This window comes from Chiloscyllium plagiosum, unplaced genomic scaffold, assembly GCF_037043375.1.
Source record: "Chiloscyllium plagiosum isolate Xiang-an unplaced genomic scaffold, Cpla_swu_hap1 HiC_scaffold_32, whole genome shotgun sequence".
Lineage (NCBI taxonomy): Eukaryota > Metazoa > Chordata > Chondrichthyes > Orectolobiformes > Hemiscylliidae > Chiloscyllium > Chiloscyllium plagiosum.
In genome coordinates this window covers 23,280,926-23,295,653 of record NW_028270170.1, presented here as the reverse complement: position 1 = coordinate 23,295,653, position 14,728 = coordinate 23,280,926, and the positions used below count along the sequence as shown (strand labels likewise).

At 40.4% G+C, this 14,728-nt stretch overlaps 1 protein-coding gene across 1 annotated transcript in view; it reads left to right on the top strand.

The window, feature by feature from the left end:
• The first annotated feature begins 239 nt into the window (after positions 1–239).
• hdac5 (histone deacetylase 5) overlaps positions 240–14,728 on the top strand; it is a 438,683-nt gene continuing 424,194 nt past the window's right edge. The window contains exon 1 of the mRNA XM_087977867.1: positions 240–260. The gene's annotated coding sequence lies outside the window, so the exon portion shown is untranslated. The remainder of the gene's footprint in view (positions 261–14,728) is intronic.

Genomic DNA, 14,728 nt, shown 5'->3' with positions numbered 1-14,728 from the left:
ACTGATGCACCTAACTCTACGGGCAATTTAGCATGGCCAATTCACCTAACCAGCACATCTTTGGACTGTGGTAGGAAGCCAGAGCACCCAGAGGAAACCTACGCAGATGCGGGGAGAAACTCCACACAGACAGTCGCCCGAGGCTGGAATTGAACCCAGGTCCCTGGCATTGTGAGGCAGCAGCGTTAACCACTGTGCCACCGTGGTTATTGGGCAGTCACCAATTAGAAATTTGCAAGATAATATTTCTATGCAACAAGGTAAAGACTTTTTTTTTCCATGCAAACCTTTATAAGTCCAATTCATTCAGTTCAAACAATGTTTTTTCTTATTGCTTACACCCGTATTGATGTAAACATTCTGTTCTCAATCACAAGCACCTAACAAGTTTTGTTGTTTTTATCTAGATTTATTGGATTGAATACTTGGGTTGTCAAAGATGTTATAGATTGTGGTATTTAACTGAAAAGCATTTTGGAAAGAGTTTATGAAGCTTGTGATTTTATAAATACTTTAGATAAAAAAAATTGAAATCAAGAAAGCCACAGTAAGAGTGTTTACACCCTTTGATTAAATTGGTTCTGTCTCCTCTTATTCTTCCTTTGCTTGTTGAAGCAAATTAAGCTTTAAATAGCAGCAATAATACGTAAACCATAACGACCCAATACTGCAGTATGTGGAATACTGTAACTCATTTGACCATGGCCAAATAGCATTATTCTTCCATGCTAAACAATATGAACAAAACTTCCCATTTTCAGTTAATGTAGGTGAGATTAACGGTGCGTGGTCAACCATTGCTTGGTATGACTTTTCCCATACAATCTTCTGCTCTGCACCTTGTTAATTATTCACTTGGGTTCTTGAGCACCTTTCTCAATAAATTTTTGAGCTGGAGAGGTAGAGGTGTTCACCACTGCAAGGACCTCCTGCTGTTCACACCATGGGTACCACTTTTAAAGCACTTCACAACACTGCAAGCCAAGATCTGTCCCTCACATGTGGTGCTCAAAACTCAACATTCAACACATTCCCATGAGGAAAGTTAACTTCCCATTTTGTAGATAGGGACCTGGAGGTCTGGTGGGGTGGGGTGGGGGGAGGGGTTTGAAGCAGGGTGATGGAGGATAATTATTTTTCCAGTTAATCATCACAGAAAGCCAAGCAACCAAGCCTGGAGAAAAACTGCAGCCTGGTCAATTTGTGTCTAGAGTGAAGCAGGAGGAAAGTCAATTATCTGTGTTCTGCAGGGGTAAATGCAACCATCCTCTCTCTGCTAACCTGCACTCCCAGGACTAACACTAACTCTATTTCTGCCATTGCACATACATCTCACCAAGGTGCATGGACTCCTGACTCTCACTATCACATGCATCATGTCCACTCAGCAGCTCTCACTAATGTTATGCTGTCAATCTACTAACCCTTTCTGCCATTTGCATTACCTACTCTCTCTCTTATAGATGGGAACACCTCTTCTGCCTCTGTATCACTAATAACTGATCTTCCATCCACTTTCATCACACACAACACCCCCATCATCCCATTGCAGGAAAAACTGACCCCACCCCCACCACCCCAAACTGATGGTTCAACAGCACCCGAACTCTAATCTTTGACCTGGCTGTACTCACATGATTAACCACGGTTCAATCCATGGACTGTGAGAACACAGATCATTGAATGTGTTCGTACCAAGCATCAGAATGGATTGGAATAGGACAAGGCCCTTGACTCACTGTGGTAGTACCCTTGACTGTCTGTAGTTTCCCCTTCACCCCACTAAGAACTGTTCCCCTCTGATTTTTATACATGGTCATTTGCTTGAAACACATGCACTATTTCTGACATTTAGCACATGCCAGCAATTTACAAGTGTGACATTAATGTAGCATAATGCTGCACAGCAAGACATCCACCCACTTCACTGGTCAATGCTCCCAATCATGGCAATCTGTTTGGATTTCCCTCTGTCTAAAAATCAATACAAACCACAGAGGTTGACTGCTTCCATATGGTAAAATGAGTGAGCATTAAGAAAGCAAGCTAAGGGCAATTAGCTGCATGTGAACACAAAAGATTCTGTGCAGGTCCATGAGATGTGTGTCTGTTCCTCATGCAAAGTGACCTGGCAAAAGCATACAAAACCTAGATGTCCCCAAGCTCAAGTGTTGATGGGCTGAGGTGGTCACTGAGTTGGTCCAAAGGCTGCTGTGGATGATGTGGGCTTGCTGATGTTGACTTGTGTGGACAAAGAGTTGAGGAGGAGAGCGGTCTTAGAGAATGTAGGAACGTTGTTCTGAAGAAACAGTTCCAGATTGTGCAGAATAAGTATCGATGAGCTCCAGCTACTAGCTACCCATTCAAACTGACACTACAGAATTTTGTTGTCTAGTTTCTCAGGGAAAGGAGAGGAGAATTGGAAACGATGTATAAATCAGGTGCGTTGGAGCTTTAATACTATACAAATGCATGGGAATAACGTCATCACCACTCAATAGTGAGGCTTTATAGTCTCCATTTAAGACATAAGGGGAAAATCAGGAAAATCTTTCTCAACATCATGTATCTGATTTTTTTCTATTTTCACTAGAATTTCCTACCCTTCTCAGCATTGCTCACAGCAACCAAGGAGGGGAAAATATGTGACGGGAACAGTAATTTTCCTTTGCGAGTAATGTATGCAGCACTAGGTGACCTAAGCATTCCATACCACAAATCTTACATCAATGACTGCCTATGGTTGCTCTGTGCTGTCAAGGTATCATCTGAAGAAAATTGCCAAGCTTAGATGATATAATATCACTTTCAACTTTGTGACTGGGTATTCTTGTCACTTGTTGTCTCAGTGGTACAAACTTTATTGGTGTCCTTGGTGTTCAAATGAAAAATTAAGAGTTATATATAACAATAGAACATGGTCAGGGATTCTTCTGTGCATTGAGTAACTTGCATGTGGTAAAAATGTTTCAAATGGTTAAATGCAATGTTTATCATTTGTCCTGATGTTTGTGAGTTTTCCTTGTGAAGTTCCTTTTGCCAATTTCTGAATTAGAGGGGATCCAGATACACAAATATCTGATTTACAAATGCTCCTACTTATGAACGCGATCTCATACATGGCTATAATTTTAAACATTCATCATACAAATATTTCCTGTACTTACAAACAGCTGCTTTCCATTGTCCTACATTGTGTTTGCGACTTGGATACAAATTGATTGTGAATGGACTACAGATTTGTGCAAAGAGGACCAGCTACAGTTGCAAATTAGACAATAATCCATTATTAGATTCTCCTGAGTCATGCTTACAATCACTGGAGGTTTAATAAACCCCTTGGAACCAAAAGATTTCCCACTAATGTTCAAAACCAAATCACCAGACATGACAATAACTTCTAATTGGGCGACACGGTGGCTCACTGGTTAGCATTGCAGCCTCACAGCATCAGAGGCCCGGGTGTGATTCCAGCCTTGGGCAACTATTTGTGTGGAGTTTGCACATTCTCCCTCTGTCTGCGTGGATTGCCACTGGTGCTCCAGTTTCCTCCCACAGTCCAAAGATGTACAGACTAGGTGAATTGGCCATGCTAAATTGCCCATAGTGTTCAGGGATGTGTAGGTTAGGTTCATTATTCAGGAGAAATGTAAAGTGATAGGGTCTGAGTGGGACACTCTTTGGAGGGTCAATGTGGACCTGTTGGGCCAAATGGCCTGTTTCCACACTGCAGGGATTCTATGAATTTCCTTTTATCGAACACCCTTATGCAGAAACACAGAGGTAGTCAATGGATCAAGGCAACATGTGGTTGTGGTTGGCATTTGTTTAGAAGCTCACCTTTTATATTGGGCTGATGTCTCCAGGGTTCAGGGTGTTGATGAGAAAGTGGTGCAGGCCATAATTTTAAACATTATGGCCTGCAACCATAAATGGTTGTGGAGGTTGCAAAAATAATGATACAGCAGAAGAAAGAGACACAATGGGTGGAGATGCTTTATTGTTAGACAGTGATAAATTGAACTGTGGTTTACTTCACCAAAGATTTGTTTAGAGGACAAAGACATGTCTAACTCTGTTATGAAAACATGCCAAGCCAATTATTCATGGTGATATTTTTGTTTTTACTTCAAGAATAATGAAAGATGCAGTATTGTTTACACAATAAAATAGGCTAAAAGGACACAACTATTGAAGTGAAATGTTAGGCTTTTATGCTCTTAGTGCATTCTTAAGATTATAAAGGGTAGGTATACAAATTAATTTGCGTATCCTTGTCATTTAATAACATTAACATGCAGATGCAGCAACCTATTAGAAAAGCTAATTGTATGTTCGACCTTTATAGCAAGAGGTCTTGCTTCATTTGTATAGAACCTTGATTTGATCATACCTGGAGTACTGGTTGCAGTTTTGTTCCGCTTACCTGAGGAAGAATATTATTGCCATTAAGGGAATGCATCAAAGATTCACCAGACTTGCTCCTGCAATGGTTAGTCTGTATATGCAGAAAGAATGGATAAGCTGGGCCTGTGTCCTCAAGTGTTTTGAAGAACAAGAGGTGGTACAAAAGACTTAGAGACAAATAGGGGAGGTACATGGAAGATGTTTCCCCTCGTTTGGGAATCTAGATACAGGGTACGCAATTTTCTTTAAGATAGAGGAAAGTTACTTAGGATAAAGATGTGGTATTTTTCTTTAACTCCGAAGTTTGTAAATCTTCAGAATTCCCTACCCGAGAAGGCTGTGAAAGCTCAGTCATTGATCATGCTTAAAATAGAGATTGATATTTAGAAATATGTCATTAGCATAAATGAAAATGGTGATAAGATGGGAAAAAGCTATTGAAGTAGATGTTCAGCCATGAAAGTATCGAATGGTGCATGATGGGCTGAATGGCTTCCTTCTCCCCCTTTTTTCTTGTGAGTCTCAGTTGGCCAGTTCAGAAGCAAAAATATTTGACATGAAAATAAGTATTTGCGTGAAATTCTTAGTTTCCAACTGTTCAACGACAAAGCAAGAACTTAAAGTATTTTGATTGGCACAAATTCTTGAATATTTAAAATATGTGTGCTTCTATGTTTGAGTAATGTTTTTAAGGTTCTATGGAGGTCATTTCAGTAAGAAGTTCAACTCAAAACTGGCTGGTTTTTTGACATCTTGCAACTACTTTAAAAAATTATTTTCATGATGTAGTTCAGATAATTATTTATTTGTACATATTGCTGGAGAAGAATGAAATTAATAATAATAGAGACAGTTATGCTGTCAAACATACATAACTGGGGTTTCTCGTTCACCCTTTGGAACATCTGTTTCAACATATGCTTTACTGCTCTCAAATTCAGTTTCTACATTCTCAAAATTCTATTAAATTATTCTGTTTCAACATAGTCTTTCCTGTAGAACAAGCTTATGGTACCCCACAGCAGAATGTTTTGGAGCAAGCTGCTCACTCTTCTGTAATATTCCATCAGCTGGATCGTGGTCAAATATTACCTAATATGGCAACACTATTCCTGTAACCCACTGTTTTAATTCATGCCATTATCCAATAATTTTAATCCCTGCGACTGTAGCGCAGTAAACAAAAATAAGATCGGAACGTAATGTGCTCCACAAATGCTGTTTTCAGATTTAGTGCCTCAGGCTGCGTGAGAATCAGTCTTCACATTTCACTCTGCAGAGGTCAGCCTGACCCTAAAAGATGCCCATTGGAAATAATAGTGGGGAGATTTGTAATAAACAGAATAAAGAATGTGTGTCCTCGCCAAACAATGAAGCTATTTACAATGTCAGCGAACATGGCACAATTACTAAAGTTGAAAGAATTGACGAGTAAAAATGTTTGTGATTCTTGACACCTCAATGCACAATGGAAATGTTCCAAACTATGCTCTGCATGTGACTACTAGTACATAACACCAGATATGACAGATTGCTTATGCATCATGGAACTAATATCTTAAAGGAAAAGTACAAGTTCCAGCTTCACCTTAAGTTGCAATGAAAACTTTAGAGTTAACCATACAATAGTTATTACAATGAAATACTAGTAGCTGCTTAAGTTTCACTGCCATCAAGCTTACTGTTCAACTGGGAGTCTGATGAAATGGTAAAATGTTCAAGTTCAATAACAGTAATGCCAATACAAGTTGAATTTTTTGCAAACTCAGCATTGATTCAAGGAATAATTCAAAGTCTTTATTCCAAACAATCATCTACATTTGTTAATACTTCAACTTCTGCGGACCTGAAACTCAAAATATGTAGACCCTCAAACTGATTATTTGTTAACCCACGAGACAAGTCATTTGTTTATCACTTAAATCCTCTCAGAAATCAGTATTCAGGCTGCTGCAGGGACTTTTTATGAAACATTGAATGACGTACACAGGAAATTGTGCTTGCAGGATTTGATGGGGGATGTTTTACCACACAAAACATCAACATTATCTTTGAGCACAAATGGGTATTTTTAAACTTTGTGATTAAAAGCTGCAATATTGTCTCTATGGCAGCATGTTTTCAGTGCACCACATTGCCAGAACGGCTGTGCAACTCATGAATCAGAGGCTGTTGTGGCACACTGGTACTGTACCTACAAAGTACAAAATACAAAATACCTGTAGCTATGAATGCAGGGCACTTGTGGTACAATGATAGTGACCCTGCATCTGGGCCGAAAGGTCTGGGTTCAAGTTTCACCTGCTCCAGAGGTCAAAGAGACATACAGCACGGAAACCAACCCTTTGGTCCAACTCATCCATACCGACCAGGTATCCTACATAAATCTAGTCCAATTTGCCAGCACTTGGCCCATATCCCTTTAAACCCTTCCTATTTATATACCCATCCAGATGCCTTTTAAATGTTGTAATCGTACTAGCCTCCCCCACTTTCTCTGGCACCTCATTCCTTACACGTCCCACCCACTGTGTGAAAATGTTGTCCCCACATCCCATTTTAAATCTTTCCCATTTCACCTTTAATCTATGCCCTCTAGATTTGGACTCATGTACCTTGGGAAAAAGATCTTAACTATCCACCGAACCACGCCCCTCATGATTGTGTAAACTACTATAAGGTTTGTGGGCGGCACGGTGGCACAGTGGTTAGCACTGCTGCCTCGCAGCGCCAGAGACCCGGGTTCAATTCCCGCCTCAGGCGACTGACTGTGTGGAGTTTGCACATTCTCCCCGTGTCTGCGTGGGTTTCCTCCGGGTGCTCCGGTTTCCTCCCACAGTCCAAAAATGTGCAGGTCAGGTGAATTGGCCATGCTAAATTGCCCGTAGTGTTAGGTAAGGGGTAAATGTATGGGTGGGTTGCGCTTTGGCGGGTCGGTGTGGACATGTTGGGCCGAAGGGCCTGTTTCCACACTGTAATGTAATCTAAAAAAAAGGTCACCCCTCAGTTTTAATGCTCCAGAGAAGCCTGTTCAACCTCTCCCTACAGCTAAAACTCTCCAACCCTGGTAACATCCTTATTAATTTCTTCTAAACCCTTTCAAGTTTTACAACATCTTTCCTATAGCAGGGACACCAGGACTGCATGCAGTATTCCAAAAGTGGCCTAACCAATGTTCTGTACAGCCAAACGTGACCTCCCAACTCCTAAGCTCAATGCACAGGCTAATAAAGGCAAATCAGGGCAGGAACTATGAACCTGCACTCCAAGGTCTCTTTGTTTGGCAATACCCCCCAGGACCTTACCATAAATTGTATAAGTCCTGTCCTGATTTGCCTTTCCAAAATACAGCACCTCACATATAAATTTAACTCCATCTGTCACTCCTCAGCCCACTGGCCCATCTAATCAAGGTCCCATTGTACTATGCAATAACCATCTTCTCTGCCCACTACACCTTCAATGTTGGTGCCATCTGCAAACTTACTAACCACACCTCCTATATTCACATAAAAAGCATTTATATAGATGACAAAAAAGTAGTGGACTCAGCACCAATCCTTGTGGCACACTGTTGGTCAAAAGCCTCCAGTCCAAAAAAGCCACCCTTCACCATCACCCTCTGTCTCCTACCTTTGAGCCAATTTTGTATCCAAATGGCTAGCTCTCCTTAGATTCCATATGATCTAATCTTACTAACCAGGAGAAAGTGAGGACTGCAGATGCTGAAGATCAGAGTCGAGATTGTTTTGCTGGAAAAGCACAGCTGGTCAGGCAGCTTCCTAGGAGCAGGAGAATCGACGTTTTGGGCATTAGCCCTTCATCAGGAATAAATGAATTCCCAATGAAGGACTTATGCCCAAAACGTTGATTCTCCTCTCCTTGAATGCTGTCTGACCTGCTGTGCTTTTCCACACTCTTGAATCTTACTAACTAGTCTACCATGCAGAACCTTGTCAAATGCCTTGCTGAAGTCCTATAGACAATATCCACTGCTCTGTCTTCATCAATGTTCATTGTCACTTAAAAACCTCAATCAAATTAGTGAGACATGACTACCCATGCACAAAACCTTGCTGACTATTCTTAATTATTCTTTCCAAATACATGTAAATCCTATCCCTCAGAATCCCATCCAACAACTTACCCATCACTGATATCAGGCTCATTGGTCTTTGGTTCCCTTTTCCTGGCCATCTTTCTTAAATAGCGGCACCATGTTAGCCACCCTCCAATCTTCCAGCACCTTGCCTGTGGCTATTGATGATACAAATATTTCAATAAGGGGCCCAGCAACCACTTTCCTCGCTTCCAACAAAGTTCTGAGGCACACCTGATCAGGTCCCTAATGATATTTTTTTAGATTAGATTACTTACAGTGTGGAAACAGGCCCTTCGGCCCAACAAGTCCACACCGACCCGCCGAAGCGTAACCCACCCATACCCCTACATTTACCCCTACCCCTACATTTACCCCTTTTACCTAACACTACGGGTAATTTAGCATGGCCAATTCACCTGACTTGCACATCTTTGGACTGTGGGAGGAAACCGGAGCCCCCGGAGGAAACCCATGCAGACACGGGGAGAACGTGCAAACTCCACACAGTCAGTCGCCTGAGTCGGGAATTGAACCCGGGTCTCTGGCGCTGCGAGGCAGCAGTGCTAACCACTGTGCCACCGTGCCGCCCACAAATGTAATGTAAATGTAAATATCTCTGAACAGTTGATCAGAAAATACCTTTAATTCACCGGTGCATTAACAAGCTATGTGGTGTGGCATTGTAGTTAAACGTTATTATATATCACCTCAAATGAACAGTTTTACACTCTTGGAAGTGTACAGAAGGTATAGCCTGGTCTTATTTAATAGTACCTAGTTGTGTGAGATCCTGGAATATGTTGTTTTTTAATGTTAGGAAACACAGGGGGTTTGATGTTCAATTCAGTGCAACAAGTTTCCTTAAAATAATGAGCATGCACAAGGTGGTGCGCTGGACACCATTTTGGTAAAGGAATTGGCGCACATACAGTTAACATCCATCTAGTGTATAAATGACAGGTAGATTATAAAGCAACATAAATGACTGATTTGAAATGGATATGGAATTTTGGATCTCTGTTAAAATACAGGTCCTCCCTTCTCCATTGTACTTCCTCCAGGAAGACCTTTGGTACAGCATCAGAAAACCTGGCCTCTGGTTTCTCTCCCATCTGTCTTTCACAGATGAGATTTAGCTTACAACAATGTTCGTGCCAACTCCAGTTCCAGCTTCTGCTCCAACACCAATTACAAACTAGCTTTAAGAGGTAGAGGCTAACTTTAAATAATGCAGACTAGTTTTAAGTAGTGATAGCAAGTACTGTATCAATCTTGGGCTGCGTATTGATATTTGCAGCCAACTAATGACATAGTTATCATTGGCTGCACACACAAATCATATTATTGAGCAGGCAGCATTAAATTCAGGGTGATGCTTCCATCATTTCAAATGGGCAATGCATGAATGCACATCAGATTCAAGGACTCTCCAATTTAGCCGCCTGACACACCTGCTGGCATTGCCCGACAGTGAAAAATCTGCCATTGGAAGAGCTAAGCTAAGTTCGATGCATATCTACTAATTGTACATTAACTCTAAAACAAATAGCTGGGTACAGCAAAGTGCTGGATTTATTCCAATATTTGTACCTAGACAAAGAATAAAGTAGCATATCCAGTCGGAAGTTCCAAATCAACAGCTGAACATTCCATTTCTGTTCAAATAATAACCTGGAAATAAAAAGTAACTGATATCTGTAAAAGTAAAAGATCATGAAGCTTTGGGTTTCCACAAAGCCCAGTTGGCTTATTAATGTCATTTATGGAAGTAAACTTGCTTCCTTGATTCATTTAGCCAATATTCATTTTCAAGTGTTCTACTAAGCTAGTCAGTTGTTAAAAATAAACAATAAAAACTGGCCTTGCCAGTGACAGCCACATGCTGAGAACGAATTCAACCAAATATTTCTAACGGAGCTCTGTTTACGTGAGCAGCTCCCTGTCTGGTAGTAATTTCACCAGTTTACTACTATGGGGTAAACTGTAGTCAGGTCATTAAATTCATTTGAGCAGTTTTTATGCAGGTTAGCATTCCAACGTTGGTTTATAAGACCCATGAAACTTTTACAACAGAGAAATAAAAACATAGTTAGTTCAACCAACTATGAGGCAGGAAAAGAAATAGCATGGATATGCAATTAGTTTTATTCACAGTGCAACTGCATAACTATTTGACATGCTTTACTGCAGTATATAAATCATTTGGACAGAGACTCAATCTACCAGATCAGATCAAAAATGAATTAAGGTAATCATTTAAAATTGTTATATGAACGGTCGAAATTTATGTATGATATACAACATACTGGAGGCATACTTTCGTGAATGATTTTGTTCAGTACTATTGAAAAAGGTAAAAATGCATTTGTTCGATTTTAATTAGTACATTATTCTCAGTGCACATATTGATTATTGATGCAGCAGTCATTTTTGTACAACTCTCAAAATGCATATGCAAAAGAAATCAGATAGTGTCTTGATTCTTTAAGGGTTCCAACAGTTTCTAGCCCTAATTCTGATGGCACGCCACAGTAAATGATGAATAATTACCTATTGCCAATTTCTCACAAATGATAAATGAAGCATACAACCTCAGATAAGTACTCTCCTTATGCTTGGAATTCCCATTCATTTGACTCATTCTGAACCCAGTGGATGAGTAAAGGTTGATTTCAGTGAAGATTCCAATATTCCATTTGGATGGATGTGACCCCAGCGTTTTGGCCCCCTTTTAAACCTAGATGTTTCAAACAAAATATAATTTTTGAGGAAGACAGGGGAAAATTAGATATAGTTTGGGGGTTAGAGTGGTAATTAGGTACACTCCAAATGGTAGGAAGAAGCTGCAGCCTGGCCATATAGATCAGTGAGGATGAATCAAGTGACCACAGTAGAATTAATGCCATCTTGATGCTAATTTGATGCCTTCTTCACTGACCCTACATTGTCCACTTAAATGGAATCATACGCTTAATGTAAAACATCTTATCTTTAACTAATTGTGAGGTACACCAGAACATCTGTTACTGGTTTGTTAATTACAAAAGCTTCCAATGCCATGTTTGCACTCATATGGCACACATCCATGGACTCCTCCAACAAACACATAGACCTAGAGTTGAGAGTGTGGTGCTGGAAAAGCACAGAAGGTCAGGCAACATCCGAGGAGCAGGAGAATCGATGTTTTGGGCATAAGCCCTTCATCAGGAATAGCACAAGGAAGTCATCGGCCTGATGAAGGGCTTATGCCCAAAACATCGATTCTCCTGCTCTTCGGATGTTGCCTGACCTTCTGTGCTTTTCCAGCACCACACTCTCGACTCTGATCTTCAGTGTCTGCAGTCCTCACTTTCTCCATGTAGACCTCGGCCTAATATACCATCCACTACAATAAGCAATCGGAAGCAGCAGGAATAGAACCAAATAAATCCCAGAAGAGACAGTACATCAGCACTTCACGGGAGGCTCCAAAGCACTGAAGGTATCACCTAGACAGGGGACAAAACATCTGCAAGTCAACTTCCCAGCTCAGCGAGCATACCCACAACCACATTAATTCATGTATTTTACTAACTGTGCAAAGTCAGAAACCTTAAGGAATCAGGATAATTGCCACAGCATTTTGTAAGTATTGTTGACTAGATAAGATCTACAGTAGAGCGAAAGTATCAAACATTTCCAAAGAATAGATGCCTAAACTTCCATTCTACCACAACTGGAGACCGAAATAACTTCAGAGAATTGGGATTAACTGCTCTGAAGAACAGTTACAACATTCTCTGGGGTTCCTAGGAGGAAGTTACTATTGGAGGTTGGTGGCTTCCTCGTGGTATTTCAGGATCTATACTTTTGCACTTAACAACTTTGCAGATTTTCTGGTGTATCGTACAATTAGTGAAGATAGGATGGTTTACATTAACAATGTGATTCCATTTAAGTGGACAATGTGTTCATGACACGGCAATATTCTAGCTCGTTTCTTCACTCTTTTGATTCAGGCATTGTTCTTTAATTCTGATCCTGCTAGTTTAATGTTGAGCCATTCAGATGGTCTGGTGTGGCATTTGTAACATGACAGGAAGCAAGTGTGGTGCACAGGAAATGCTACACTTATCTTTTGATACATTATGTATTTCACAAATGTAAGAATTGCTGATTTCATACCACACATTTGATCTTCACCTCAATTTTGACATCTTTGCCGTTACAAAATATGATGCAATGCTTGCATATACCAGTATAGAAGGAAATTGTCATTTTTTTTCATTCAAGGTAATAAAGTTAAAAAGAAAATCTGTCAAACATCTAGCATTATGTTCACAAAAGGATATTTCCTGGCAGAAAACAGATCTAAAGAGGCTTAACACCCTAATGTTGGGAATTCACATCACATCCTCACAGAAGTCAGCAAATTTTACATTATTGTTTCTGCCAAAGTCTGTCTGTTGTAACCCAGGTTTTAACAATTGAATCCATATTTTTGTTGGAATGCTCCTTTTTCACTTAGAATCATAGACATGTACAGCACAGAAACAGACCCCTCAGTCCAACTCGTCATTTTCATAAAGTTATATTTTATCCATTAGGGATATTGATCTTTACTTCAAGGTACTTCTTCACAAAGACTTTTGTGTTTTTCTAAGTGTGGTTGACTTTTTTTTTGCTAACCAATACTCTTTTGTATACCTCTTACCAGCTTCCTGGTGAAGTATTTTATTTGGAGTTCTGAGTTTTCAGTATTGCTGTTCTCACAGAGACTGCAGTCTTTCTCTCTCTCTGTCTCTCTCTCTCTCAATTGAGTTTCAGCTGCTGCCTGATTGGATCTTCTTAAAGTGGTAATGCACATAAACTGGTACACCAACTGCAAAACATTATTTCTTCTAGAATTCTCTCCTCATAATGGAATTTGAATCCATTTACTTTGTGGTATTTGCCACCACTGGGTACAGTGATACAGGGCAGGTGTCATCAATCCAAGATCTGCCTAATTAACACTAGTCGTAGAGTCATTAGAGTCTTTGGGATGTACAGCATGGAAACGGACCCTTCAATCCAACTCATCCATGCCGGCCAGATATTCTACATTAATCTGGTCCCATTTGTCAGCATTTGGCCCATATCTCTCTAAACTTTTCCTATTCATATACTTACCCTGATGCCTTTTAAATGTTATAATTGTACCAGCCTCCACCACTTCCTCTGGCAGCTCATTCCAAACACGCACCACCCTCTGCGTGAAAAAGTTGCCTCTTAGCTCCCTTTTAAATCTCTCCTATTTCACCATATACCTATGCCCTCTAGTTCTGGACTCCCCCACCCTAGGGAAAAGACCTTGTCTATTTAAGCTATCCATGCCTCTCATGTTTTTATAAACCTCTATAAGGTCACTACTCAGACTCCGACACTCCAGGGAAAACAGTCCCAGCCTATTCAGCCTCTCCCTCTAGCTCAAGCCCTCCAACCCTGGCTACATCCTCATTAATTTTTTCTGAGCCCTTTCAAGTTTCACAGCATCCTTCTGATAGGAGGGAGACCAGATTTGCACATGACATTCCAAAAGTGGCCTAACCAATGTTCATCACATCTCTCATCCCAGCTATCCTCAGTCAGCAATACATTTGAGCTGGTTCTATTCACTTCTGGAAATCTTATTGAATTTCAGGAATTTGAAAATTAAGAATTGTTAATATATTTACTGCATAAACATCAACCTTTCTAATTCAATCACAACTGAGGAGGTGCCGGTGTTGGATTGGGGTGGACAAAGTCACAAGTCACATGACACCAGGTTATAGCCAACAGGTTTGTTTGAAATCTCAAGCTTTCGGAGCATTGCTCCTTTGTTAGGTGAAGTGAAGGGAAGCAATGTAGGTAAATCACCCTGTAATAACTAGAAAGCAGCAAGTATGGCTGTGATAAAACTATATATTAAATGTCAGCTCAGCTAACAACATTTTCACCAGAATTGCACGCAATATTCCAACAGTGGCCTCACCAATGTCCTGTACAGCCGCAACATGACCTCACAACTCCTGTACTCAATACTCTGACCAATAAAGGAAAGCATACCAAATGCCTTTTTCACTATCCTATCTACCTGCGACTCCACTTTCAAGGAGCAATGAACCTGTACTCCAAGGTTTTTTTGTTCAGCAACACTCCCTAGGACCTTACCATTAAGTGTATAAGTCTTGCTAAGATTTGCTTTCCCAAAATGCA